We start from the raw sequence: 9356 nt of genomic DNA, 5'->3' as shown, positions 1-9356 counted from the left end.
GTGAGTGTCTTATTTCAGTTTCATCCTTTTTATTTGTTTTATTCATATTTGAACGTTTTTGTTACGTTTGAATTCACTTATGGAAATAATCTTGAATTTTTTATTGTCTAACATCTTGCCGAGACACGTGGTTGGATGTAAATATTATTCTTGTTATTAGTTGAGTTATTCAATTTTTTGGCCTAGCTTCCTGAAATTTGCGGTTCAACGATGAACATAATTCTTCAAGTGAATAAGTCACGTGATAGATGGAATTCAACTGATGACTTCCTTTTTCAGATTACTAATTCAATTTTCTACGCTATAAAAGAATTCAATTGTTTCTACCTTCTAGAATCTCATTTGATTTGCATCTTTGTCACTTTGTCATGTATTGCGTTATACAAATTGTAACTCAATTGTTCAGTCATATTTCTTGGTATGCGTATCTTATTCAAAAATAAAAATATGCCTGATTATAATAACATAGTATAGCACAATAAAGCTCACTATAATAATATCTTCAATCATGGGAAAGTTGAATAATTTCTTGCACGATAGAAAAACTGAGTTATTCTTCACTTGAATTATACTACTTGTGAACTCATACAATGGTTAAACTGATAAGACTCATCATCTATTGTTAGTTCTAACCCTAACAAATAAGTAGCTTCTCAGTTGCATTGGAGTGCAATTATTATATTCATATAATTCTATACTTTTGTTTCATCATGGAAACAATCATGGTAGTCTATTCTACCACATCTTTTCATGATAATTTAAGAATACATTGAAGTTCAATCATAATTCTAATAGCTTCATATGTGATATGATAAGTGATAAGTCACTATAGAAAACTTGTATAGTGAGGTCCACGTTATAATGGCAGTGTTTGAAAGCAATGGTATTTTAATCCTTGTCTTTCATTCAACAAAGCGGATAGTGCTCTCTTTCTCGCTTTGCTCTGTTGCCAGATAGTCTTTTAACAATGTAGAATAAATAATTGACAAAATATTTCACCTTAATTATGTAAATTTATTATAAATCATAAAGATTTATTGCTTAATAAAATATAATCGATTATTTTAAACGAGAATGAACAGTTAATATTACATCAATAAACCTGTATCTGCTACCGTCTATAGAAGGCGTTGACAAGAAACGTGTGGCAACGATTTTCTCCTACCTTTCTTCACTGTCTTTATAACGTGAACCTTACTATAGATAAATGCTCTTTCACCCATAACACACGTTTGTGAGGCGATCAGTTTGTGAGGCGATCACACCAATAATAATAATAATAATATGTCATAGATTAATTGAAAAAGTAAATTCAGTAAAGAATAAATCTTATACAAGATCTACATAAGTGTACTACTTTTAATTTGCCTTAATTCTGCATCTTTAATCTTCAATATCAAATATAAAATAATTTATATTTTCTAAATTGTTTTATATTTCAAATATATATCATCATCTGTATTCATAAATCACTGATATATTATATAAATATAAAACTGTAAAAATGTTCTCTACTGCATCCAGGCTCTCAACCAATATTAGTCTCCTGCCGACTGCCGTTACCCCTACAATGGTGTTGTGGTATAGTGTACTTGGCTAGAAGTACTATACTACAATATTTCCAAATATCTTTTCTTATCCAAACATACTCTTATTCTCTCTTCCACTATTGCTGGCGAAAGAGCTAGCATTAGATTATACGATGTTTTTGAAAAATTCGCGATATGAAAAAAGTAATAAACAGAACATAAGAGGAAATTGTAGGTAGGCTGATGGTTCAGTTACATTTTCCTCAAGTGTGAAAAATATGTAATATTTACAAATATTATTTTTTTGGTATTTTTTCCAAAGCGGAAAAGAGGAAAAGTTTATTCAAATGATAATGGGATTTTGATTGTGTCTATTTATCTAGTTGAAGTCATTGCCTTGAATTCAGTAATCTTGCCAAACTTTCCATTAAGAGATGAGCTCTTCCACAATAGTTTGTTTTTATTGCAGCCAAATATTATAATCTATTTACGTCAACGAATTTTTCCTGCTTCTTGTTCGAGGTTAACCAGCTGTAACCAACTGATGGACATCTGGAGAAACCGGTTTTTTGCACACGGTTCACGGTTGGTCGCTCTAGGAGTGGTATGGACAGTTCCCAAAAGAACTAGTGTACAGTGAACTAAAACTCGAATCAAATCATCTGTAATAAACAAGTCAACTGCACTGAACTCACCACACAATTCACAGCTACTGCATAATATTGTGAACGAGAGTACCGGTTTTAGTTCAGTTTTAGTTCTTCAAGAACTCAGCGCGCCTTTAATGAACTGTAGTTCATTATGATGGTACTAGAATAGCAACAGAGAGCTGATAGCTCTTTCCAGCAAACTTTCTGGTCAGATTATATTGGTGACGGTCAAGCATAGTCAGCTTCGGCAGTCGCAATAGGCCGTGCACATTCCAGTACCGTATTAACCATCCGGAAAGGATGTAACGGGTAAGCAACATTGAATCCTGGTGACAGAGAAAGTTTTCACGATTCAAAAAATTATATATTTTTGTTTGTGTCTCGATAGCTTCCCTGAAAAACTATTTATATGAAGGATAACCTTACCACCCAATAGATAAAATCGTCTAAAGGTAGTGTTTCTTTATCCAGTGAAGCGATATTAATACATTCATTCATCAATAGAGGATTTTGGTTTTTTTCAACACTATGGTTCCTCTCACTCTTCTAATTTTAGCCAGTGGTGCAATAGTTTATTGTGATGCTCAAACAAAAACAAAGAGTGAAAATTCGGAACTTATATTTATCCGTCGGGCGATGAGAAAATCAGCGAGAGATTCCGACGCGATTATATTTCCCGACGACGCGCTACTCAAATTGAAGCCTCCGACCTTCACTAAACAAGAGAAACGCTGTTTCGCTGAAAGCCATGTTTTTTTTAACAACTCGTGCCAGGAGCTGAACAAGAGAGGCACTTGTGCTGATAATGAAGTGCTTATCATAGACTTGAAACCGGCCCTACAAAATCCTCCAAAATTTCGTCCCAAGTGTGAACCTAGACAGTGCGCGTCCAACGAAATATACTGGCCTAAAACTAACACTTGTCACTCTCCTCTTGATAATGTTTTATTATGTCGTGGTGATTCGGAAGAACTAATTCCAGACATATTTGGGTTGGGTTATTGCAGATGTAAATCGATACCAGTTCATGCCGAGCATAAAGATGGAAGGTGTTATGAGATTTACCGACAAGGACCTTGTAAACCGGGACAACTTTTCACACTGAAAAATTCCGATGAAACTCAGTGCATAGCCAATCGGTGTCAAAATAAATCGTTAGTTTACCATGAGCCTACAGGTAAATGTTTTAGTTTAGGAGAGACAGGACCATGTCCAGGGCAGTTCAAATTTGTTGTCTCATCCAACAAACGACCAGAGTGCGTCGAAGACTTAGTTGGACTCGCTGTAACAGTGCCTGGACAAAATTGTTATGGAGATCATAATAAAAAATGCATTCCTAGTGACACTGTTGAACCTCAGGATGAAAAGTACATTATGGGTCTACTCAAGGCTGTTGCAAGTAGGAAAAAATAATATTCTCATTTAAATTGTTGCAAATTCAAAATAAAAGTATTGTTTGAAATTAATTGAAGAAGTTTGAAAGGATATCATAAAAATACTTTCTTTGTCTTTACAATAAAGAATTTCTCATATATTAATTTTGAATATTCATTGGAAAAGATCTACTGATTTTTAATTATCAACTCAAATCAAGTTGTATATTTGTACAAATATTCAAAGTTTTACAAACAATACAACTAGGTATTTGAATTGGCATACGGTGATAAAAATTATAATCAATAAAAAGATCACCAGAAAAGTTTGACAAATAGACTTATTGTTTTATTCATGTCCATATTGATGAATAAATATTTAAAAGAAAAAACATATTTGATTTATTGAGTACCGAAAACCGCGGTATTCATGTCATAACTTGAAAAAATAAAAAAGTGACACAAAATTAGACTTGGAAATTGAATCAATGTTTTCATGAAGAAGGTTCAAATTAAACGACTTGCAACCCTTAGGGCCAAGCCATTTAAACATGTAATAGATATTTTATAGTAAGACATTTACTCAAATTCCAATGAATAAGGGCCAAGCAACACGAAGCATTTTTCAGACGAGTCGGCAGAGCAGGAAGCTCTCCGATTGGCTGATTCGTGTTCCGCTTCGTGTTCCCAAACGCCAACTCAATCAGCCAATCGGAGAGCTTCCTGCTCTGTCGACTAGTCTGAAAAAACGCTTCGTGTTGCTTGGCCCTTATTCATTGGAATTTGAGTAAATGTCTTACTATAAAATATCTATTACATGTTTAAATAAATATGTTGTTAGAATTTCATATCATTTCATTCAATTTCAAATTCACTGCAACAATAATATGAAAGGCTCATATTGAGTTTGATTTGACATGATATCAATTGAACATTTTCTAACTAGAAGGCTTCCATGTCAATATAAATGATACAATAAAATGATTGAGAAACACTGTTATTTCTCAGAAAAGAGTATCCAAATTAAGCCATTATTCTTGATAGTTTTATGTGCAGTTTAATCTTGCACTCAATCTACTAATGACATCCTTATCAAATTTACCCCATTGAGGAAAGGTGAGACAGCAAAACTGTAATTACGCTGCAATAAAATGGAAACCTTGTAAGTCATTTGGTTATTGAAGTTGCCTGGATTTCGATCATTCCTAGAAATAAATCGTAGGAGTTTGAAACAGATTTGATGGAAATTTCCAGTGCAATTTTGGATTTGATTATGAGCTGAAAGCAACAGTTCTGACCATTCGAAAATATAAGTATCCCAAGTAGCAAAAAAATATTGTCTCATTATTGCCACAACATTCAGCAACATTGTTAAAGATATTGTCATTATAATATTGTAGCAGTATTGTCATAATATTTTTGCAATATCAAATCATATATTATGTAAACATTGTTCAGCAATATTAAATAATATCTATACAACATTGTCGCAATATTGAATAATATATCATGTAAATAATGTTTGGCAATATTGAGATAATATCAATACAACATTATTACAATATTAAATTTAAAATTACCTAAATATTGCTAAGCAATATTTAATAATATCTATACAACATTGTCACAGTATTGAATGATATACCATGTAGATATTGTTCAACATTTTCAGATAATATCAATACAATATTGGATAATTCACCAAGTAAATATTGTTTAGCGATATTTACATAATATCAATATAACTTTGTCACAATATTGAATGATAATGTAAATATCGCTCAAGTCTAATCAAAATCCCATTGAATTTTTCTACTTGAATCGAAATCAGCAAACCCTTCTTGTTCAAGGATGACATACTTGTTGGAGTCGAGCTCGAATATGGCTTGTTGGGTATTTAGCTTTTATTGCAAGGGTCAAACAAGTCTAGACTTTGGTTTGAATTCTCCTTGTTGATCAAGGCTGACAAACTGACAAAGAGAGATTGATTATATTAGAATGAATCTAGTTCTTTACTTAGGTATGTTACAATATACACTGGCTTATACACTTATTTACATTAAAATGACAGTATTGATAATTATTCAACAAATTTGACAAGGTATGAAAAATAAATGAATGAGAATGAAGATTTAATGCAATTTAAATAACGATAATATAATATTGTGATGTAACTACATAAATCGGCCGTGTTTCAGCAAATAGTTGTCAGAGAGAGAAAGAGAGAGAGAGAGAGAGAGAGAGAGAGAGAGAGAGTGAAAGAGAGAGATTGGATTAGATTAGAGTTATTTATTTATGTATGTTACAATATTTACTGGCTTATACATAAATTTACGGTAATGCTAATTATTGAACAAATTTTACAAAGTATAAAAAATTAATTAAAAAAAATAATTAAAAGAGACAGAAAGAGAGAGAGAGTGAGAGTGTGTGTGAGAGAGAGAGTGAGTGAGTGAGAGATTGAGTGAGTGAGTAAGCGGGAGAGAAAGCGGGTGAATAAGCAAGAGGGGAGGAGAGAGAGAGAAGTGATAGAGAAAGCGAGAGAAGATGTTTTGTCCTGTATATATAAGTACTCATCCAACTGCCCACTATCCCTAGTATGTATAACTAAAGCTATTCAACTATAGCTGCAGTATTTACAAAGCAGGGACCTTCTAAACCTTTCTGGATAGAAAAAGTTGAAAAGTAGACAATGATTCCAATTCGCATCAATAGATCAGAATTCAAAAGAGTGAGACACACCACTATATAACTGGATTTTTGGCTGAGAATCTTCTTGTCTTTGCTGGCAGGTAGCCTACTGAAAACTAAATTCTAAACTGTAGCCCAATACTGCTTCTTCGTTTCGAGTACATCGCAGTACTGTTCCATAATTTGAAGTAGGCTATAGTACATGAACGATACATAGCCTATTTAGTATAGAGTTCACTGTCACTTCGTAATCTGAGTTGTGAGTGAACTGTTCACTTATATCAACCGTTAATACCTGAATTGGATGAGTCATACCTGTATTGCATAGATTTTTCTAATCTTCTATAAGTTTCTATAATATTCCATAGTTTCTCTTATAGAAACATAATAAATGTTAAGAAATATGAACTTCTGAAGAATGAATTAACGTTTGAAATATTATAAATGCATAATATAGAAGTTTGATTGTAGGAAACGTGTCGCAAATATAATAGAAAGGCAATAACATTTTACAGAACACACTACAGTTTTGTAACACTTTTTGTAGATGAAAGAGGTTGTGACACTAGTTTTTGGAAGATTTGCTGCTGAAACTCTCATAACTCTCTTCCTATCGTAATGTATAGTACCTATGTATCAAGATTATAGTAAGTTTACAGCAAAATAATGTAGGCCTACATGTAAGTTCTAGATCTTCATTCAATTATCTTCCGTATCATGTGAATCACGATAATAATTTGTCTGTGTTGATGTTTTAGAGTTATCTATAATAAATTATAGCCTAATTAAGGAAATAATATTGGCTAATAGATAGACGTAGGTGACAGGAAATTCACGAATGACGTATCATCACACCAGAACTACTGAGCTGATTGACTTGAAATATTTTGCATATTTATTCTTAATTTACCGAGGATGGTTTTAGGCCTATTTTGAATTCTTGAATATTTCAGTAGGTCCAGTTTTTAATTAGACTGCCATTGCGGAACACGGGTTATCTACTAATTATAATTTTAGAGAATCTCACATCTACAAAGCACACCCAACATACCACAAATGTTTTCATTACATACTTTATTGGACGACACACTATTGAATTTCATGTTGAAATAAACCTGTATAGATTTTCCTCTTTTGTGCAAATAGAACTTGCTACTGATGTTGAAGAGTCATTTTCAGATACGATTCAGACTAAATACTTGAACGATTGTCATTACTTCTCGATAAGCCCAATATTTGATTTCATTATTGATACGGTACTGTATTAATCAATTACACCTAAACTTCCAGCACATGCGGAGTAAATGCATCGTTAATTTTGTGTATCAACATATCACAAAAACTATCATAATAATATTGAGAGTATTGAGAGGAGAAAAAAGTATCTTATTTGTATCACATTATTTGCTAGAAGCTCATCACAGTTTATATAACTCAAACGCTTCAACAATATTTGTCTCTGAAAACAGTCCTGAAAGCTTCTTGAAGTTAAAGTTATTATATCCACAAGCTGCATTATTGGTCAACATCTAGGATCTTAGAAAGCTGTTGTTTTTCATTTTTAATGTTTCTATGTATAAGAAATAATAAGTTTCATCACAACCCATAAAGTAGTTTTTCGGAAATTGTGATAAGTAGTAATTTCCAGAATTCAACAATCAAGTTATTAATTATTACATACTGAGTCAATTAATCTACCCAGTAGATCTATATATTAATCAGAGAGCACTTAAATACCTTCAATTACATTGTAGTCGCTTGATTCAATTAACGGAAATCGAAATATTGAATGTCAAAGAATATTAACTTACTGTATTGTCTCTTATGATAAATTGGAGACTGAAAGAAAAATAGACGATATCTCTCCAGTCTTTGAAATGAAATTCACCTCGAAAGTGGAGATATTTCGTATTTATTTCCATTTACAATAATAACAGAATTTACTTTGCACCCAACCACAGCCCTACCACCAGAGACTGGTGGGTTTTTTATACTCTTTGCATTTTGGTTCTGTTAACTACTAGAAGATCGATATCCAAAGGTTCTGATTGAGACTATGATTCGAAAATTGGTTTTCATGGTCTAGTATTGGAATGGATTAGAGATATCGAATTGAATTCTATGAAAGAAACTCAGGAACCAATTCAAGTAAAGTTGTGAGAACAGCAAATGTTATGCCAACGATACTCCCCTGTACAGGAGTCAATTCAATCATTGGTATTACTACATTTTTGAGAATCATAGTGATTCTAGATTAATCTGTGGTTCTTCAAGGCTTGGAATGAGCTTGTAAAATATAATTATCACACAAGAGACAATACAACATGATTTTTCATTACACAACATGAAGGAGAAAGAAAATAGCTCACGCCTCACTCACTTCATTCAGGTGCTTAGTTTTTAGCATAAATACAAGCGAAATTATATTGCCAAGATCATTTCGTAGCCGGAGTTGAGAATCCTTTTAAATGGGGATGAATGGCAATTTAGTTTTTTTATCTCTTTTCTAATTTGAACCATATAGATTAATTTTGAGGTCTCACAGCATTTTACAAGACTTCTTTAGTTTTAGCATTTTGCACTTTCTCTGATATCGTATCAATCTTATTCCGGTCGCGTAATTATGGGGAGGATATTATTTTATAATTATACTTTTCCGACAGTTGCATAACTTGGCAAACAGATAATGTAGCCTATTCAAGAGTTTCAAGTCTCGTTTAATCTGGTAGATTTCATAAGGACAGCAAAAAATCAAACGTCCAAAAATCGATGTGTGTAACTGGCTTAACTATCACTGCCTTCACGAAGCTCAAGAAAATAGTTTTCTTATTATAATATGAAATTATCAGATTGTAGGTATGGAGGTTTGATATTAGAATTCCGGTACAGAAAGTTTTTCAGTAGTAGAATCGCTTATTTCTCAGGAATACTTACTTACTTCTACCAGAATCGGTGTTTATTATTCGATCAGATCAGAGCATGATCACAATAACATTTCTTTCTTAATTACAATTTTATTTCGTGGCTTGAAGTTGAGTGCAAATAGTTTTTAGTTACACCATATCGAGACAAAGGTGTAAGTTGGTGTATACATCGACGCGCAGTAAGAAAGG

This window comes from Nilaparvata lugens, chromosome X (genome assembly GCF_014356525.2).
Source record: "Nilaparvata lugens isolate BPH chromosome X, ASM1435652v1, whole genome shotgun sequence".
NCBI lineage: Eukaryota > Metazoa > Arthropoda > Insecta > Hemiptera > Delphacidae > Nilaparvata > Nilaparvata lugens.
Note: the sequence above shows the minus strand (reverse complement) of the source record.